General features: G+C 44.5%; 1 long non-coding RNA gene across 1 annotated transcript in view; it reads left to right on the forward strand.

Moving 5' to 3' along the window:
- Positions 1-5,058: 5,058 nt before the first annotated feature.
- The window catches only part of LOC137840482 (uncharacterized), a 115,609-nt gene continuing 98,454 nt past the window's right edge, over positions 5,059-22,213 (forward strand). The window contains exon 1 of the long non-coding RNA XR_011087159.1: positions 5,059-5,369. This is a non-coding gene — a long non-coding RNA (uncharacterized lncRNA). The remainder of the gene's footprint in view (positions 5,370-22,213) is intronic.

Genomic DNA, 22,213 nt, shown 5'->3' on the forward strand with positions numbered 1-22,213 from the left:
CAACAACCTCTATGAACCCTTCCAGTCAGGATTCCGCCCACTTCACAGCACTGAAACAGCTCTTGTTAAAGTCACCAACGATCTCCTCATTTCCGCTGACTCTGGTGCCCTCAACATCCTACTACTTCTTGACCTTAGCGCAGCCTTTGACACTGTGAACCATTCCATCCTCCTCCAAAGGCTGCGCCAACTAGGTGTTGAGGGCACTGCACTCGACTGGCTCACCTCCTATCTCACCAACAGAAACCAGTTCATCTCTCTCTCCGGTCACACATCCATCCTCTCCCCAGTTACACAAGGGGTCCCCCAAGGCTCAGTTCTTGGCCCCCTCCTATTCATCTGTTACCTCTTTCCTCTTGGTAATGTCATCCGCAAACTTAATCTGGACTTCCAGTGCTATGCGGATGACACCCAGATCTATATACGCACCACACCAACCCATAACCCTTCCCTCACCCACTTTGAAACCTGCATCTCTACAATACAAACACGACTGTCCCACAACTTTCTCAAACTCAACAGTGATAAAACAGAGCTCCTCCTCATAGGCACTAAATCCTCCCTTAATAAAACTGGATTCATCTCACTCACCATCGACTCCACAAACATCACTCCCTCCCCCCTGGTACGCAACCTTGGCGTTATTTTTGACCCCACACTGTCCTTTCACCCTCACGTTAGCTCAGTTGTCAAGACCTCCTACTTCCACCTCCGACACATTGCCAAAATCCGGCACCGCCTCTCTCTCCCTGCCGCTGAATCCCTCATCCACGCCTTCATCTCATCCCGGCTTGACTACTGCAACTCCCTTTTCACTGGAATCACTGCTCACTCACTCCATAGACTGCAACTAGTCCAAAACTCTGCTGCCCATCTCCTTACCCACACCCGGTCCCGTGAACATATCACTCCTGTTCTCCGCTCTCTTCACTGGCTCCCCATTGAGGAGCGCATCATCTTCAAGATACTCCTCCTCACCTTCAAAGCCCTCCACAACCTGACTCCCACTTACCTATCCAACCTCCTTGTCCCCTACTGTCCCAACCGCCCCCTCCGATCCTCCAACACCTCACGTCTGACAGTCCCAAAATCTAAACTCAAATCTTTTGGGGACAGGGCCTTCTCCTGCACTTCACCCCGACTCTGGAACTCTCTCCCTCAGTCTGTCTGTGACTCACCCACACTCCCCATATTTAAGTCTCGTCTAAAAACTTACCTCTTCTCTCAAACCTATGACCTCCCCTACCCATAACTGGTTTCCTCGTCTTAATTTTATCCCATTGTTTCTTTCCCGTCCCCCTACCCCTCCCCTCCTGTTTGTCTTTGCCTTCTTCCCTGTAAGCGTCTTTGGGTTTTTGAAAAGCGCTATACAAATTTAATGAATTATTATTATTATTATTATTATTATTATTATTATTATTATTATTATTATTATTATTATTATTGTAGATGCAGGGCCTGGAGACTCCGAGGTGGACTCTCCAATCTCTGGGGTCGAAGTCACTGAGGTAGTTAAAAAACTCCTCGGGGGCAAGGCCCCAGGGGTGGATGAGATCTGCCCAGAGTTTTTAAAGGCCCTGGATGTTGTGGGGCTGTCATGGCTGATGCGCCTCTACAACATTGCGTGGACATCAGGGACGGTGCCTCTGGATTGACAGACTGGGGTGGTGGTTCCCCTCTTTAAGAAGGGGGACCGGAGGCTGTGTTCCAATTACAGGGGATCACACTCCTCAGCCTCCCTGGTAAGGTCTATTCAGGGGTGGGCTGGAGAGGTGGGTCCGTTGGGAGGTCGTACCTCGGATTCAGGAGGAGCAGTGTGGCTGTCGTCCTGGCCGTGGAACAGTGGACCAGCTCTACACCCTCGGCAGGATCCTCGAGGGGGCATAGGAGTTCGCTCAACCAGTCCACATGTGTTTTGTGGACTTGGAGAAGGCGTTCGACCGTGTCCCTCGGGAAGTTCTGTGGAGGGTGCCGAGCCAACTGATAAGATCCTGTATCACCGATGCTAGTTTGGTCCGCATTTCCGGCAGTAAGTCGGATTTGTTCCCAGTGAGGGTTGGACTCCACCAAAGCTGCCCTTTGTCACCGATTATTTTCATAACTTTTAAGGACAGCATTTCTAGGCACAGCCGAGGCATTCAGGGTGTCCGGTTTGGTGACCTCAGCATTGCGTCTCTGCTTTTTGCAGACGACGTGGTGGTGTTGGCTTCTTCAAGCCGTGATCTAGAGCTCTCATTGGAGCGGTTCGCAGCCGAGTGTGAAGCGGTCGGGATGAGGGTCAGCACCTCCAAATCCGAGTCCATGGTCCTCGGTCTGAAAAGGGTGGAATGCCCTCTCCGGATCGGGAATGAGATCCTGCCCCAAGTGGAGGAGTTCAAGTATCTTGGGGTCTTGTTCACGAGTGAGGGCAGGATGGAGCGCGAGATCGACAGGCGGATTGGTGCAGCGTTGGCAGTAATGCAGACTCTGTACCGGTCCGTCGTGGTGAAAAGAGAGCTGAGCCAAAAGGCAAAGCTCTCAATTTACCGGTCGATCTACGCTCCTACCCTCACCTGTGGTCACGAGCTAAGGGTCGTGACCGAAAGAACGAGATCCCGGATACAAGCGGCCGAAATGAGTTTCCTCTGCAGGGTGTCCGGGCTCTCCCTTAGAGATAAGGTGAGAAGCTCGGTCATCCGGGAGAGACTTGGAGTAGAGCTGCTGCTCCCCCACGTTGAGAGGAGCCAGATGAGGTGGCTCGGGCATCTCATCAGGATGCCTCCTGGACGCCTCCCTGGGGAGGTGTTCCGGGCATGTCCCACCGGTCGGAGACCCCGTGAATGACCCAGGACGCGCTGGGGAGACTATGTCTTTCAGCTGGCCTGGGAACGCCTTGGGATCCCTCGGGATGAGCTGGATGTAGTGGCTGGGGAGAGAGAAGTCTGGGAGTCCCTCCTAAAGCTGCTGCCCCCGCGACCCGACCCTGGATAAGCGGAAGAAAATGGATGGATATGTTAGGATATGTCTTGTCAGAATGGATGGATGGATGGATGGATGGATGGATGGATGGATGGATGGATGGATGGATGGATGGATGGATGGATGGATGGATGGATGGATGGATGGATGGATGGATGGATGGATACAAGTGTACGCACTGCAATTGTGTGGGCACTCCTTGCCTTCTGCTGGCATGTGGACAAGTTTTGTGCCATAATTCCTCAATTTAGAAGTTTTATTTTGACTTTATTTTTTTTTAATTTGGATATAAAAATCCGCGATGTAGTGAAACAGCGATAAACGAACCGCGATGTAGCGAGGGATTACTGTATACCCAACTGCAGGCAGGCGGGCGGGCAGAGAGAGAGAAAGAGAGAGAGCGAGAGAAAGAGAGAGACAGACAGACAGACAGAGAGAGAGAGAGACAGAGAAAGAGTGTGTTCGTACGTGCGCGATGCATGTGTGTGTGTGTGTGTGTGTGTGTGGTTGTGTGTGTGTGTGTGTGTGTGTGTGTGCGTGCGTGCGTGTGTGTGTGTGTGTGTGTGTGTGTGTGTGTGTGTGTGTGTGTATGTGTGTGTGTGTGTGTGTGTGTGTGTGTGGCAAAATCTGTCAAAATTAAGTAGAACGGCTGTGATTGAGGTGATAACTCTGGTCAGAATGGCTGGGTTTAAATGAGTTAATTTCTTTGTTTTTGCAGTGAGCAATTGAGACCGGTTGAAAAGGATTTGCAAATCATTGTATTATGTCCTTACTTACGTTTTACACAACGGCCCAACTTCATTGGAATTATGGTTTAAAAACCACAAACTAATACTGTTAAATCAGTATTAGTTTGTGGTTTTTGAAATAATCTTATATAATTGGTTGTGGAAATGAAAACAGGTTTCAGTTCTGCTTTACGGTATGTACAAATAGGAGCACTTCACTGGGTACAATTTTCGTTCAGAGCACCACCAAAAAAGTCAAAGTCAGCTTTATTATCAATTTCTCCACATGCCAAAGACACACAAAGAAACCGAAATTTCGTTCCCCCCTATCCCACGGTGACAAGACATGGCCCACAATAGACAATCAAGTAAAACAAGTAAACAACAGCGTGCTGAATAAATAATGAATAAATAACACAACAAATAAATAAATAAGAGGAGCAAAAAGGAGCAAGTGAGCGTACAGCAGACATTCTAGAAAAATAGCGGGACAGTGCCGCACGCTACACAGAAGGGGTTAGCGAGTTCAGGGTCTTAACAGCCTGGAGAAAGAAGCTGTTGGCGAGTCTGGTGGTGCGGGAGCACAGGCTCCTGTACCTCTTCCCAGAGGGCAGAAGGTCAAACAAAGAGTGAGCCGGGTGACTCACATCACTCGCAATCGAGGTTGCCTTGCGGGCGAGATGGGAGGTGTAAATGTCCTTCAGGGAGGGGAGCGAAGCACCACTAATCTTACCAGCCATATTCACTATGCGCTGCAGGGCCTTCAAGTTCTGTTCAGTGCAGTTACCACCCCAGACAGCGATGCAACTGGTGAGGACGCTCTCAATGGTGCCACGGTAGAATGTAGACAGGACTGCCTGAGGAGCACATGCACGCCTGAGCTTCCGCAGGAAGTACAGGCGGCGCTGAGCTTTCTTTGCCAGTGACGCGGTGTTTGCGGACCAGGAGAGGTCCTCACTGATGTGCACCCCCAGGAACTTGGTGCAGCTCATCCTCTCCACCACAGCACCATCGATGATGAGCGGCAGGTGTTTTGTGTGACCTTTCCAGAAGTCAACAACGATTTCCTTGGTGTTGTTTACGTTCAGAAGGAGGTTGTTGTCCCTGCACCACGTGGTCAGAAGGTCAACTTCCGACCTGTACCGAGTCTCGTCGCCCTTCGTGATGAGACCCACCAGAGTCGTGTCGTCAGCAAACTTCACTATGCGGTTGTCGCTGTAGGTCGCAGTGCAGTCATGCGTCAGCAGGGTGAAGAGCAATGGACTGAGCACGCAGCCCTCGGGGGCCCCCGTGCTCAGCGTGATGCTGGCTGAGATTTTGTCGCCAACACGCACCACCTGAGGCCTCTGACAGAGGAAGTCCAGTAGCAGAGGGAGGTACTGAGGCCCAGCTCGTCGAGTTTGCAGATGAGTCGCTTCGGCACAATGGTGTTGAAGGCAGAGCTGAAGTCCGCAAACAGCAACCTCACATATGAGTCCTTTCTCTCCAGGTGGGTGAGGGCCGAGTGGAGGGCAGAGCAGATGGCATCCTCAGAGGACCGTTTGGCACGGTACGCAAACTGGAAAGGGTCAATGGTGGGGGGGAGAACGGATTTGATGTGCTCCATGACAAGCCGCTCAAAGCACTTCATGATGATGGGCGTCAGTGCCACGGGGCGGTAGTCATTGAAGCAGGACGGTGCAGGTTTCTTCGGCCCCGGAACGATGGTAGCAGCCTTGAAACACGAGGGGACGATGGCCTGCTGCAGGGAAACGTTAAAGATATCCGTGAAGACACCCGACAGCTGCCAGGCGCAGTCCTTCAGCGCTCGACCCGGGATGTTGTCAGGGCCCGCCGCCTTACGGGTGTCAATAGCAGCAAGCACCCTCCTCACTGCTGAACGATCTAAACCGCTTCTTTGCTCGCTTCGACGCCCAGAACAGCACTTGCCCGCTGAAGACCACTCCCTCCCCACACGAGCAGCCCCTGCGCCTCTCTGCCGACGGACGTCGCCCTCACAGCTCCTCGGCGCGGGCTTGTAGTCCGTGATGGTCTGAATGCCCTGCCAAAGGCTACGTGCCTCCTTGCTGTCCTTGAAGTGGGTGGAGACCTTGCACGAAAACGCCTTTTTCGCTTCTTTGATGCCTCGGAAAGGTCGGCCCTCGCCTTGTCCCTGGCCCTCAGCAGTCTGAGGACAGCCCCTGTCAGCCACGGCTTCCAGTTTGCGCGAGTGACAACGGATTTTGAGCAAGTCACATCATCGATGCACTTCGTGATGTAAGAGGAAACAGAGTCAGTATACTCCTCTATGTCCGTCCGATCGTTGTAGGTGGCTGCCTGCTTAAACAAGTCCCAGTCAGTGGTGTCGAAGCAGTCACGAAGTGCATCGGAGGCACCCTCAGGCCACACCCGAACCCGCCTCCGAACCGGCCTGGATGCCTTTACCAATTGTCTGTATGCGGGTAAAAGCAAAACGGTGAGATGGTCAGAAAACCCAAGATGGGGGAGGGGGGTGGCTTTGAAAGGTCCCTTATGCGCAGAGTAGACTAGGTCCAGGAAGCTGTCTCCACGTGTCGGAAAAGTAACATGCTGGTGAAGCCTCGGGAAAACAGACTTCAGGTTGGCATGATTAAAGTCTCCAGCGAAGATGGTGAAACCGTCAGGGTGCGCTGTCTGCTGTTCACTGACAGCCTGGTACAGTTCACCAAGCACCGCGATCCTGTCGCCTTCGATGTTGGAAGGCGGGATGTATACCGCGACTAGCAGAATCGCGGTAAATTCCCTCAGCAGGTAAAAAGGACGGCACTTGATGAGCACAAACTCCGCAAGTGGCGAGCAGTGCTTACATACCACCACAGAGTCCCGGCACCATTCTTCTCGGATGTAGACACATATTCCACCTCCTCGCAACTTTCCCCCTCGTACAATGGCACGGTCCGCCCGATAGCACGCTAGCCGTTCCAGATGCACGGCAGAGTCCGGAATGTTGTCAGTCAACCAGGTCTCGGTGAACACGAGCACACAGCAGTTCCGCACCGTCCGGTTCGTAGACCTCAGCAGGAAGAACATTCGCCAGAAGAATGGAGGGCACCGCCGGGCACGCTGGGTTGGCCGCCAGCCTGGCCCGGACGCCTCCGCGCTTGCCCCTCTTCTGCCTCCTCGCACACCGTTTCCGACGGCTCCCAACCGGGGGAGGAATAGCGGGCTAGGTCGGCGACGTTACAGGACGTAGCAGTCCGAGCACCTTTAATGTTGCCGCTTCAAAGTCCAGAACGCCACAAAACCCACTTCTGCCGATTTCGAGCAGAACCTGCCTGCTGTACTTGTAGCACAATATAGCACGACGAGACGAACACATAAGACTGTCGGACGAACACTCATTAGACGAACAAATCACCGTACTGACGGGACAGAGAGTGGCCGCTGCGTGTGCACGCGCCGCCATCTTGAAATTGGGAAAGCACTGGGACTCTGGTGACAAGAGATTTGATTATTATGTCTACTCTCTCTTTCAGTGCTAAATTTAAATGCGTTCTCACATAGTCCCAAAATAATATGTTAGACAGCAGCAAAGTCTAACAGTGTATGTTTAAGGTCTCTTCTGGTCAATGTTGTCACACAGTTCAGTGGATAATAATAAGATTGCAAAAACTCAGAAACTCAAGATGGACTCCCCATGTCTCGAAGTAATTGGTGGCAGTGATGTTTTTTCCCAAACATCCATGATACCAACAGCGTTGCCAAAAAAAAACCCTATTAGAACACTTAAAGGACAGCATCACATATCCCAAAGAAATGTGAATAATTTGTTTATATATGATTAAAACTAGCCAAAACAAAAAGCAGATCAGTAATGTTCTACTATGAATAGTAAGTAGAGGAAAAAACAAGGAAAGTGGGAATAAGTGATGGAGAATTTACTTTGTTAAAATTCATGAAGGTTTTGACAGTTTTTGAACATATTTGTAGTATGTGATGGGTTGCTCTGAGTCATTCACATGGCCTCATGCAGTAGCACACTATGTCAGCCAGTATGTTGTTTTAACACTGACTAAATACCAGACATGATCACATAAAAGGGTCAAGTGCCACTATAAAATCCTTGTAGCATTGGATTCTATAAAATGAGCCTCAGATGAGATGAGCAATGTGAGACCATTTGTTCCTGTGCTTTCCTTGAATACTGCTTCCTCCTTCCGGATCATTTTGTCAGGATCGGAATGGAGCAGGGCGACCAAATGCAGCTTGGACCAGGGTTTATTAACGGAAAAGGTAGTTGGAAGGGAGGATGAGGGGAACAAGACCAACAGAACCGGCAAACTAACATAATTTCCTAACAAAACAACGGGACTGACCGACAGGGTTGGCTAACAGACAGAACAGAAAAACAGGAACCAAGAAACAAGAAGACATCAACGATCCGACGGGAGTGAGGGGCAGACAGGACTTAAATACAAGACAGGTAACAAGAGGCAGGTGACTGTGATTACATTGATTGAGGTAACACAGGAGGGGAGGGTCGATGCGAACAGAAACCATGGTAACATATAGACATAGTAAAGCAACCGGGGACGAGTTGTGACACATTTGCTTTTGGGTTTTGGAAAAAAGTAAATATTTCACCTCATTAAGAACCAACATTTTTCTCCCACAAGCCACAAGGAGTTGATAAAATACTCTTAAATATGAACTCTGGAGAGAGAGGTTCTTAATGGACACTGGATACTGGGCTGTCTTGCCAAAAATAGAGAAGAGAAGAAGACAAAGTTGTTTACAGTTGTGAAATATTATGTGTCATAAGACAGGGGTTCTCAACTGGTTTTGTCCAAGGGACCACCATTATAACCAAGAAGCAACTCCGTGACCACTGCTTTGGCGGAATATATATTTTTTTGCACTGAAAAAGGATAGACCTATACAGGCTATTTGCATCTGTGTGTCTATTTAGGGAATCTCTTCTACATTTGACATAATTTGGATGGGTAAATGATTCACAAAATTAGCTAGTAAATAAATCAAGTCTAACTAAATTGTGACATTCAATGATTGGTCGGCTGGCATCTGGGACGCTTCACAATGACAAAAGTATGGCATGTCAGAATTATTGTCCGCCTTGCCGCATGTGCGATATATTCTGTCATCCTTCAATTGTTTTTTGGGCACAGAACAATATTTATCTTGTAGTCTAACAGTGTAACCATTGTGAACGACATTAATAGTTTTCCAAATACACAAAGACCGATGATTGACAGACCTATAATACATCCCAATATAACATTATTCCTTAAAATTTCACGAAATAGTATTTTTTCTAATTTTCTATTAGTTTTTCTTCATTTGTGAATAAATAGCCCAGTCAGTTTCATTGTCAATTCTTCACATGTTCCAGAAATACAAAGGTGATGACAGCATAAAATCGGACACATCGTGACACTATTTATTGTTTATCTAATGATTTTTAATCAATTTATTTATGTATTTGTTATTTATTATTGATCTTTTTGTTATTTAGTAATATCAAGCTTTATTGTCTATCTGTTTATATATCTGTGTGTGTGTTTCTATATGTAACTGCTGATTCCTGAGTTTCCCCAGGATCAATAAAGTATCTATCTATCTATCTATCTATCTATCTATCTATCTATCTATCTATCTATCTATCTATCTATCTATCTATCTATCTATCTATCTATCTATCTATCTATCTATCTATCTATCTATCTATCTATCTATCTATCTATCTATCTATCTATCCATCCATCCATCCATCCATCCATCCATCCATCCATCCATCCATCCATCCATTCTGACAAGACATATCCTAACATTAACTACCTAATTAATACTAATTGACATTTACAATAAAGTGGACAGTGGCAAAGTTAAATTAACTAAACTCCAATAACTTAGTAAACTAGGAGGCGAGACATACACTGTAACAACAACTAAGGGCACAAGATAGGCATTCACAGTGTTGGGAATAAAGTCTGACGTGGTTGTTTAGGGTAGTGCACAGTAATAAATAGAGTCTATGCCCAACTTACTTAATGCATGTTTGTTTTTCTTCTGTTTATGGAAGGTATTCACACAGAAAAAAACATGTGTAAAGAGGTGGCTTATATTTTCTCAGATTCTTCTTGTGGCCCTCTGGGTTTAGGAAGGTTGTGCAGCGCTGGACCATTTTCTATGACACACAAAGCTCACAACCGTGGACGGGCAGAGTCACATAGGCGGTATCTAACTTCTGCAGTCCTCATGTTTATATATCTGGTTGACAAAGCTAGAATTATACTGAGTATGTGGGTTGATGCTTCCTTATCAACATCCTTCGGCGCCCCCCTTCTGGCCTTTCTTTTAACATGCAGCTATGCTCCAGCCATCTGGGCATCTGGGCTTACCCATCCTTGGGTGTCTCAGTCACCAAGGCGACGACTTCTCTGTCACCATGGAGTTATCCTCCCCATCGTCAGATTTCCTCCACACACGTAACTCCAGCGGCCTCTCCCACAGTCTTGGCCTATATTCAGTCTCCAGAAAGTTATGCTGACTGTGAGAAATGTTTACTGATAGTTTTATCAAATGTTCAAAATACTTTCAGACCTCCTCTTCCTTCAGCACATCTCAGACTTCTTTATCGGATGTTAACGTCTAGGTCATTCTGACCTTCTAAAACAAGCAGGCTGAGACACGATGTTTACTGATAGTGTCATTTTAGAATACATGCATGTGGAATATTAATTTGTGCTTAACAATGTTGGTTACTGTTAGGGTTTTCCAGGTTATCTTTATCATAGGATTATGTTGGAATGCAACAGGTAATAAATACCTTACCTTGTCCTCCTTATTACAAGATCGCAAAACATCCCCTGAGATGTTTAGACTAGAGGACAAGGGCTTTCTATTCAGCCCACTCATACCCCCACTCTGTTTCTCTTAATAAATATTCTCTTGCAGGAAAGAGAGTCCAGAGTGCTATTCGAACATCGCTGCATGCACAGCGACGAATGGACTCTCCACCTGCAGGTGTCTAAAAGAACTTGCTTGTCTACCTTGTGGTTCTTGCAAAATAAGTTGGAGTGAGCAAATCTCTAACATTTTGGTGCCGAAACCCGGGATCCCTCATACCCGCTATCTGTCTGACGAAGAAGGACGTGCTGCATTGTCGACAAGCCAGCGTCCATTAAGAGGACCTGGAGGAGAAAGTCCTGGGAAGAGAATTCTTCGCTGGGCCAGCATCTTAGGTCTGCCTTCGTCTGACAGAGGTGGATTGACGGGACCCGGCAGTGCAACGAACCAGGGGACAAATAAGTTAAAGGCCTGAAGTTGTGTGATTGTGTTGTTGTGTAACGCGTAAAATGTAGAGGTGCACGAGAGCCAGCTTGGGTTCAAGTCCCAGTGGAATGAACAGGCTAAGAAAAGCAGAGCTTCTTTTTTGTTCATCGAAGAGGTGCGTAGACTCTTCTTTGTCTGTTCTTCCGAGCTGAGGGATCTGGCTTGCGTTAGAGTCCCAGTGGAAGGAACGTGCTAAGAAACACAGAGCTTCTTTTTTGTTAATCAAAGAAGGGCGTAGATTTTTCTTTGTATGTTTTTCCAAGCCAAAGAACAGCTTGGGTTCAAGTCCCAGTGGAAGAAACGGGCTAATAAAAACAGAGCTTCTTTTTCTTAATTGAAGAAGGGCGTAGATTTTTTTCTTTTGTCCGTTTTTCCAAAGCTGTTTGGGAGGGTTTTACACCCATCCCTGGATAGGCCTAAAAAAGCGTTGGAGTTTGTGTGATTAAGTGTGTGACTGGTAGGATAAATTGACTAAAAAGCAGTTCTAGCGTTTATCCACGGCAATAAAACAGGCTAGTAATCTGTCGAAAGGTCAATTTAAACCTGCATTGAGGATCCTCAAAGAAAAAAAAATTGAAAAAATAATTGTAAAACCTTAAACTACTAAAATTAAGATGGGAAATAAGAACGGTAAATCTCTTGCTCTGCTCTTCTTTAAAACGAGAAGTTCATGGCAAGTAGATTTCTTTCTTTCTTTCTTTTCTATGCAATAGATGCTGAAGTGGAAGAAAATGTATGGAGTACAAGGAAATTTGAAATGTGGAAGAAGTGGTAAAAGTGCTAGAGTGTGGTTGAAATCTTCACAAAGGGATGAGAATGAATTCAAGAGACAAAAGCTAGAAAGATGAAAACTGATGCGGTCACAAGTGTTTGTCAGACCAGGAGACAATAAGGCCCCTGTGAGCAGGTGCAAGGCCGCAGCTCAAGCAAGGGGCAAGAGGAGTTTCCGGTCCTATGCAAATCATGCATCGAAATTTAAAAGATCTGAAACCTCTCCCATATGACAGCAAAACATGTCATTGTCAGGTTATCAAAAATCGTTTTAGATTGTTAGAGCCCCTGTCCACACAAGAAGTATGACAATGCTGTTTGTAGGCCCAATTACAAATGAATAGGGATCAAATTGTGTTACACTGAAGTTAAAATATGCAAATCAAGTGGTAAAGAAATGCAACTTGCTTCTAGAAGATAAATAAATAAAATTAGAATGTGCTGTCCTCGTGTGCATGGGAGGGACCAGCTCATGATCGACCACAGGAAATGGCCAGCCTGTGACGAATCATTGTTGCTGAGACCTACCTTCCGCACGCGAGAGCTGTGCATGTGTGTGCGTATGTGTTAAGTTGATGAAGATTGGCTAAACTTTTAGTATAAAGAAATTTGTTAGACTGTTGTCTATTCAATTTACACTGCAGAACAGAAACAATTTTGACAGATAAAAATGAAAGAAAAAGAGAGAAATCTGTTTGCGAGCAGAAACTAATCCACACTAGTGCATGTTAGTGTCAAGCCCTCATGAGAAATTCGGAGTTAACAAAACAACAGAACATGCTTTCAGGAATTGGGAGAAGCTAAATTGTGAATTTAAGATTTTGCAATGCTACATTTAATAGGAATAATTGATTGGTTGTGTTATAAGATTATGCAAAATTCTAAATGCAAGCTAAATCTGAGAGATTGAGTTCTTCAAATTTAAAAACAAAGAAAAAATTCAGATTAATTTGCCAGTTGTTTGTTTTAGTTAAGTCATTTTTGAATTGGTGGATTGTTCTACCAGGAAACCTCAGTTGAAAATGATATATGAATGTTGTGTGGTGAGCTTGGATGAATTGGGACCAATGTGATAGTATGACTCCTTTTTGGAGACTGTGTGAGATGCATATGATAAGCATTGATGAATGATTGCCTGAATGAAAGGTTGAATGGTTGAAGTCGTTGGCGACTACTATAGAAAATTAGTAGAGCGACTTTGATGAAAGAGTGATTTTGAGCAGGTTGAATGCTAAAAAGAAAACGTAGCTTTTGGATTGATAGTTAACTAGAGAAAAAACTGGAGAACCAGTAACACATGTAGAAGATGTGTGAACTGAGAAATTAAGAAGCGTTTTGGAAAGAAAGTCAAATTAAAAGATGATGAAATCATATGTAGTAATACAACACTTTACTACATATTGATTCTCTAAATCATACAATTGAGTAAAATAAAACATACGTTTTGATTCGTATTCAAATTTCTAAGATTCTTGTGATAAACAATGAGAAAACGATTGAAAAGTAACTAAAGAAACTACAAGAAAGTGAAAATGTCTAATCATTTGCTAGCTGAGTCACTCCCCATTCGGGCAGGGCATCCATTTACTTGCTAAGCTAGTTGTCAAAACAGTCCAATTGCCACGAGAAGTAGCTATGTGCACGTGTGCAGTACACACACACACACGAGACTCATAAGGTGTCAACAGGTAACAAGCTTGCAGACAGAACCACAAAGCTGCAGCGCAAAAGACACTTCAAATTTTATACACACAAGAAGCAGATTAAATCACTGAAACATTTTTAAAGATGTGCAGCGACAAAGTCCATAGAGTGAAATTCAATTATGGGAAAAAAAAAAAAAAGGGGCAAGATTAGAGAATGGCATCTATAAATGACCTACCCCACCAAAGAACCTATGCAAATGGTGAGCAATATTGAGCCATGGTGCGTGTCACATGGCTCAAGAGGAGGGATAGTGGGGCAGGTCAGTCAGCTTTATACAAGATATGGATTTGATTCATATTCAAAACAGTTTCAAAACAAAACAATTCTTTTTTTGTAGAGCTTGTTTCAACAAAAACAAAAACACTGAATGCCTCCAATTTAAAAGATCAATTTGACCTTTGCAGGATGATCTGCTGTGTCGGATCTGGACTGCCATGAAAGTATGATGTTTATACGTGTACTTTGTCAACAACCTCTGTAGATGATAAAGAATGGGATGAATATCTAGAATGAATGTGGATAATTTGTTTCAGGTAACTAACTATACGAGTAACTGAAAAAAGAAACAATTGATTGCTTATGGCAAAACAAGCTGCAAAGAAAAAAAAAAAATTGAATATGTCATATGTATGGATTTGCGACCGATTATTTATGTTGTACCGTTGCCATTGACCAAAGATTATGTGAAATCTGTCACGTCTACTGGATTGTGAAGTGTGTGACAGAGCAGTCTATATAATATCCATTGAGAGAAAAAAGAAAAAAAAGAAGCCATTGCTTTCAGAGAATGTAGTCAAGCGAAATTGTATATACATCAACATGCCAAGATCTGGGAAAAAAGCTGGTAAAAACCAAAATCTTTAAATTTGAGAGGCGACGATGATTTGACCGAAATTGATGCAATTGGAGTCCCTAGAGGAGTTCCTGATTAATAAGAATTAAATGACCAAATTGCAGCGGGATGGGAGTCCTCCATTTGCTGCCGGTGAACGATGAACAAGAACGTAGACAGGATAAATTACATCCATTACAACATGCAGAAATTGGGCAAACGGACACAAGCGGGGCTCGAGGCAGTGCATAAACAGCTAGCCACGCCTTCCCTAATGTCGATCCAGAACCACAATGCTCATGATATGTTTTTGTCTGAGAAAGGAGGCGTCTGCGCAATGTTTGGAGAACAATGCTGCACCTTCATCCCCAACAACACCGCCCCTGATGGGAGCCTGACGGATTGCAGGCCTGCGATCCCTCAAAACGAGGATGAAAGAGCACTACAAGTGGATGAATGCTTTTGGGAAGTATAACGCCATTGTGTCCTCAATTTTACCATCAGTTCCAGTGTTGCTCCTATGCTCACCTTGTATGGATGTTGCATATTGTGTCTTCGTGCTCTGTTTAATTGTCTCGCCACTACAGTAATATTGCCCATGGAGGACGAGATTGCTCAGATATACCTAATGTCTGAGCGGCAACATGATGATGTTGATGGCAAAATTCCTGCATCTGTGTTACCAGACTTTTCCCAGATCCATGGGATTCTGAATAATGACATCGCAACGTTTATCCTTTGGTGTAAACATATTTGTCCTCATGAATGTGATCCGACGACTGAGAGTCGAGAAAAGGGGTTGTTTACGGTGATGTGTGAATTTCAGCAAATATGTGATAAACAGTGGGGAAATGTCAGGATAATTAGTTTTGTAGAAGCGTTGGCCGGCCTGAACCGGAGGTCTCATACCTTCGCTCAAGGCCAACACATCTGCCAGGTTTTAGGGAGTTCTTATACTCCCTTCCTTGTCTTATCTGTGAGAGGCCCTCACTATTTATGAACAGAACACCTTTGTTCTTTGTCTAGCTAAAGAGAAGTTCTTTATCTATTATGCCTTGTAGTTTCTATTTACGAATTGTTGTTGACCGGGACAGTTTTTAAGTTATCCCATATTTACTCAATGTTTAGTTAAGTAGACTTCATGCAAGTTATCTCACATCTACTTAACGTTTGTTGGAGTGTATGCACGAGAGGTATCTGATGATTTACTCATCATTATTATTGTGTGAAACGTAGCAGGAAAGTCTAGAGCATTGTTTTACAGGGACACGGCATCCAGGAGTTGGATATCAACACCGTGCTGTCACAGTCAAAGATGCTGACCCTTACCGCCCTGGACTTGCAGACAGTGCCTGTGATCAGCTATTCTGGGCAAATCTCAATGTGACTGTTAGAGGATGAACAATACCACAAGTGGCCTACACAGAGAGACCAGCTGGAGTGAATTACACGTTACATCCACGGTAACGTGACCCACGTCTGCATTAACGACGACTGCTCGACAGGAGGAAACTGGATGGGAGCTTTGGACATCACTGATGAGTGTCAAGATAAGAGAGCCATTTCAGGTTTATCCGATGCTGCCCGCCAACTGGACAGGAGTGTGTGCACCAGTGTGGGTGACAGACCACACCTACAGGATACGACATCATCAGCTGACAGAAGCACACAACTCTTCTGGACGTCGACGCAGGGCAGTTGCAACCTTCGACCCTCATGACCCTGTCTGGTGTGCAAACGTTCCAGACGACCATAAAATATGGTCCGTCGGAGACAAAGTTGTCCTTGCGCTCTTTCCTCAGATTGGGGTTGGGAAACTATCGCTCTTCATCGAGACACTGAACTATCGTTTTCAATCATTTGTGAATCTCTCACTGCAAATCAACGATGAACAAAATAGAGAGATTCAGGCTATTAGACTGATGGTCTTGCAAAACAGGATGGTTTTGGACTTGTTGACGGCAGCACAAGGTGGTGTGTGCCACATCATTGGGACTTCCTGTTGCAAATACATACCAGGAGAAAATGACACCCACATCAACGACGCCATGAATTCACTGAAGAACTTACAGCAGGCCATGTCTAATGACAAGGTCCCACATCAGTTTGATTTCTTTTCGTGGCTATTCTCTGGCAACTGGTGGCAACTGCTTTTGAAATTGCTGTCTCCTGTGCTTGTTGTGCTGGTGGTGTTGTGCTTGTTTACGTCCTGCGTTATCCCATGTTTGAAGTCTGCTGTGTCGAAGTTTGTGTCCTCTACTGTAGCCCAAGTTCATATACAACTTCTTAGAGATGACGGATGTGATGACGATAATGAAACATGGATTGCGTAGATGCTGTTCTGTTGAGCATGTTTTACAGAAACTTGATGATTTGACCATCGAAAATGCTTCGCAAGTGATGGATACAATGATGTACTGTTTCTTTGTTTTTCTTTTTGTTTTTATTGATAGCATTCTGGTCGCCTTAAGGCAAAGGGACCGTGTAAGAATTTTCCTGCTAATAACATCTGGCCAGCAGGTTTTTCGCTTACACAATAAGTTTGATCTGGGGTATTAAGGTAATGCCTCATCTTCACTGGAAAGTGTTGCTATCATTGTTTGTTGTTTTTATTTTTCCTATTCTTCGTTCTTCATTATACATATATATGTGTTTTTTTCTTACTTGTCTTTGTTGTTTGGGGTAGCATAATCATATGATAAAACAGGAGGGAGATGTTAGGGTTTTCCAGGTTATCTTTATCATAGGATTATGTTGGAATGCAACAGGTAATAAATACCTTACCTTGTCCTCCTTATCACAAGATCGTAAAACATCCCCTGAGATGTTTAGACTAGAGGACAAGGGCTTTCTATTCAGCCCACTCATACCCCCACTCTGTTTATCTTAATAAATATTCTCTTGCAGGAAGGAGAGTCCAGAGCGCTATTCGAACATCGCTGCACGCACAGCGACGAATGGACTCTCCACCTGCAGGTGTCTAAAAGAACTTGCTTGTCTACCTTGTGGTTCTTGCAAAATAAGTTGGAGTGAGCAAATCTCTAACAGTTACCTGGATATACTTATTGTTCGATTTCCTCAATGGGGAGTGCGTCAGTCACACTTCGCGGCATAAATTTATACAGATTGTCTATGCCTAAATTGATTCTCTCGTTTCAGGAAAGTGTACAGCGTTGGACCGAAGCTCATGCCCGCATACGGGCAGAGTAAAAAAGCCGGTGTTCTATTCTTGCTGTCCACACACTTATATAGTAGCCTGCCAATGTTGCAACTCTAAAGGTATGTCAGTTGAGGTCTCATCAACATCCTTGGGCATCTGTTACTCACACGATGGCCTTTCTGTCTCGGCTCCCCATCCCGGGGTGTCTCAGTCATGAAGTGATCACCTTCGCTGTCACTATGGCGTTGTTCTCCCCTCCCATCAGATTTCCCATCAAACACGTAATTTACACATTTTTGGGCTATATTTAATCTCCAAAATAGTTATGCTGACTGTTAACAAACTGTTTAGTGATAATATTATAAAATGTTTAAAATACTTTCAGACCTCATCGTCTTATTTGGCATCTCAAAATGCTTTATCGGGTCTTAGCTCATTGTCATGCTGACTTTAGAAAACGTGCACGTGGACAGCTGAGGAGACTTCGTCCCGGAAAGGCTGCGGGTCCAGACGGGGTCTCTTCTCGTCTGCTGAAGTTTAAAAAAACAAATTTCACTTTAAAAAAAGATTATTTTCCAATTCCAATTTCGTAGACCACCTGCAGTACCGCCACGGACCACCACTTGACAATCCCTGCTCTATAATTCGCGTATCAGGAAAAGGTGAGGGTGGAGAATGCTGCATCGTTCTCTCTCTCTCACCTGGACAAGGGAAAAGGGGCTGTGAGGGTTACTTTCCTGGATTTCTCTAGTGCCTTTAACACCATTCAGCCTATGGTCCTGAGAGACAAAATGTTGGTGATGGGCATGGGCTCATACCTGAGGGCATGGCTCATGGACCTGACCGGCAGAGCTTCGTATGCGCGCATGGAAGGCTGTAGGTCAGGCACGGTGAAGAACAGCGTGAGAGGACCGCAGGGAACGGTGCTCTCTCCCTTCCGATTCACCCTCTACACCTCTGACTTCCTGTACAACTCTAAATCCTGCTATGAGCAGAGGTGTGCAGATGACACTGCTGGCTGTATTAGGGATGGACGGGAGGAGGAGTACAGGAGGAGTACAGAAGCCTGGTCCGGCGCTTCACCACTTGGTGTGACTCCAACCAGCTGCACCTAAATACCGCCAAATCTGGGAAATTGGTGGTGGACTACAGGACGCCCAGGCCTCGTCCGGAGCCTGTGACCATCAATGGAGTCTGAGTGGAGGTTGTTAGGTTCAAAATCAGCAAAAGGATCAGCAGACAAAACCAGTGAGGCAGAATGTTGAGTCTTTTCTCGCGAGGAGTGCAATCAGACTTACAGCAGTCCCGAAATACACTCCTCGCGAGAAAAGACTCAACATTCTGCCTCACTGGTTTTGTCTGCTGATCCTTTTGCTGATTTTGAACCTAACATATTTTTGGGGGCTCGTCCCGGATCTCAATAGACCTATTTCGGGGTTCCGGCCGACTTTTTGACGCAGGAAAAGTCCTTGGCCAAGGCATATAGATAGAGAAACCCTTTTCACGGGGCTGTCTCGATCAGTCGGTTGGACGCCGGGGTGGTTGACGAGATCATCCGAGGAGAAGGCCCAGCAGACTGTGAGTACGAATCTTGATTCTGTTGAAAGTAATGAAAGTGCAGTGACAAGAGGTCACTTAAAACCTTGACAATTCTAGACCCTATCAAGTGCAATTAGAAACAGTTAAATTCCGCTGGGATGATGGAGTCCCCTGACTTAGTCAGTTAAATTCCATGGGAGGGCGGACTCCTCTGTTTTCTAAAGAAGTACAGGTAATTTGGAGCAGTTAAATTCCGCTGAGGTGTCGTGGGGCCTCCTAGTTAACCTTCCTAATGTGTTAGCTTTCTGCTGCCATCTGGGGTGTTTTTTCTTAACTCTTGTTTAGCTGGTTTGGCTTCTTTATCCATGAAAAGATAGGTTTTATATCTACTTTAAGAAAAAGGCAAAAATAAGTTTTTCTTACACAATAGGAAGGTTAAAGAGTTTAGAGTTTGTTAAAATCCACGGAAGGGCGGGCTCCCCTGCTTGCCTGTGAGACGATAAGGATGCGCATTGTGTGTGTGTGTATGGTTTGACTGAGAGTGATCTCATTTGAGCTCCCCTTTATGTAAACAGTGGTTTTGTGTAAAAGCAGAGGAAAGGAGACTTACCACTCATTGAATATTTTACCACTGTCCGGTGAATAAAGTTGGCTTTAGGACACTGTAGGTGCCATTCAAATTGCCAACTCCGTAAACTAAACAAATAAACCATGGGGACAGCAAATAGCAAGCAAAAGCCGCTGCCCCGACATGAATTAAAATGCAAAGATTGGAAATTGATGGAAGAAGTTGACCCCGAAAATGTAAAATATCTTGACAAATGCATATTTTGGACAGAGGGGGTTGCATTATGCGACGTGGCGGTGGCGAGGCTCTCCGCACTTCAGTTGCTCCCCCCACCCTTGTTATCAGCTGGGAAGATTGTCATGTCTATGTTGTGGGCCCGTGTGTTTGTTTCTGTGTATGTTTGTCTTTGTGTATCAGTTCGTTATAAAGGATGGAATTGCGTTAAATTGGTGCACGAAAGCGGTGTGCTAGACAATGGTTTATCAGATTTGCATTGTTAAATGTAAAAATTAGAAATGATAGAATAATCTGAGGGTTGTGGTCAGAAACTCGTCCAACGAGGAGAGTGCCCAGCCCTCATAAAAATGTGAGAGTAAGAGAGAACATACATTGTAGAATTGGATAAAATTAAATTATGATTGCAGATTTTAAATTTAGGAGGAATTATTGATTGATTATGACATAAGACTATACAAGGACACATGTAAGGACAAGTCAAAGATTTGAATCACTTAGAGTTAAAAACAACATTGCAAGGGGGGCACTTTTTATCAAAAGGACACCAAGTAAAGTATTAAGTAGTGGGCATTCGTGACTGGGATTGAATTAAGGATAAAATTAGGTCAATGATTAGAAATCAATGGTGCTCTACACAAAAAGGCTTAAATTTTAATGGGGAAATATTTGGAGTACTGACCCCCTCTCTGCACGTTGTTGGTCTACATAGGTCATGGGCCTAGTTTATTTGGTTTTTATTGTGGTTTGGGTTTATTTTGTTTATTGTTAAGGTGTTCCTTGTTATTCTCTTATCCCCTGCATTGCAAATGTCTTCTTGATGCAGATAGGTTAACAGGCTGGGACTTTAGTGAGGAGATAATTTGTCGATTGATGGGGGTTAGTAATTGTCCAAATTCTAGTCACATGTTTTGAGGGACCACAGCAACAACATTATATTTAATTTCCAGGCTATTATTTAGTATGATATGACAGTGTCTAGCTAAGTAGACTGTTCTAAAAAAAAGAAATGTGAGAGTGAAGGAGGAGGGTTGATTTGACATTTGGGTCCCATTTTGAAGAGTCTCTGCAGGAGCATAGATTGTTTTTGTTTGTTTATTTTTAAAGATATATTTAACAGTTTATCTCGGTGCAGTAAGGATATAGCAATTTTGCAAGACTTAAAATTAAAAATTAAAAAGCAAAATTATATTCTCATTTTCCCAGATGAGAGGAGAATTGAAAGATAAGGAGGACGAAGAAAAGATAAAAAAGAACTTGCTGTTGCACAGACAGGAAGATGATGACACAGTGTCAGCGCGAGCTCGCTAAGACCCGCAGCTGAGAATGTGATGAATGAAAATGAGAAAAATGATCAAATTACAGAGACAGATGTTGTGGCACGGCAAAGCGAACCATCCTTTCCGTCTTTGTACCCCAAATTAAACAACTCATTGCTTCCTATAATTTGAGAGGTGATGAAGTACAACAGGTTTTCATGGCATCCTTAACCAAACATTGGGCAAGCGTTAAAGGCACCTGGAGTCCTTTTGATCTCCAGGGCCGTCCATTGGAATATAACGGGGTGCCATTACAAATACAAATTGACCAACTCTTGCAGGATAAAAATAAAATTTCAACGTAGAGCAAATTACACAGACATTGGCCGGACTAAACAAAAACAAGATAAGTTGTTTGAAGACTTTAGACACAGACCAGAAAGAGTGTTCAACTGATGTCTATGATCAACAACTCAAAAATGCTCTACATGCAAATTTGCGACCAGTATTATGTCGACAACGAATAAATTCGACAATTTTTTTCCCTATAAAATGGTGCCGTTTGGGTTTGAAGTACATAGTCGCTTCAAAGGAGGAAAAGCATGATTTAAGATACGTGATTGATCAATGAGAAGGCCCTTGTGCCAGGGGTGTCAAACTCATTTGTTCGCGGGCCGCGGTTTAGTCATGGCTTCTTTTGGAGGGCCGGTATGACTGTCATACCCGAGTAGATGTGTGAGCGCCTCATATTGTGGGAGCTGCAGAACAAGCTGACGAGTACCTCGCTTTCAAATCGGACAAGTACAAACTGGTCCAATATTTAAAATTTAACATATTACTAAAAGTGAAGATAATTTGCAATTCGAGTAATGGCACATGAATATGAAGCACAATTTGACACCTGTGCTTTATACGAAAGTAAAGTTGGATTGGAATTTGATGAAACGGATATGGACATCCACATATTCCATTAGAGTTTAAATTGCTTGCAATGCAATTGCGAATTAGTTAACACCTGTGTGGTTGATTGATTGATTGATTGATTGATTGATTGAGTGAGTGAGTGAGTGAGTGAGTGAGTGAGTGAGTGAGTGAGTGAGTGAGTGAGTGAGTGAGTGAGTGAGTGAGTGAGTGAGTGAGTGAGTG

Source organism: Syngnathus scovelli, chromosome 7 (genome assembly GCF_024217435.2).
Source record: "Syngnathus scovelli strain Florida chromosome 7, RoL_Ssco_1.2, whole genome shotgun sequence".
NCBI classification, from domain to species: Eukaryota; Metazoa; Chordata; class Actinopteri; order Syngnathiformes; family Syngnathidae; genus Syngnathus; species Syngnathus scovelli.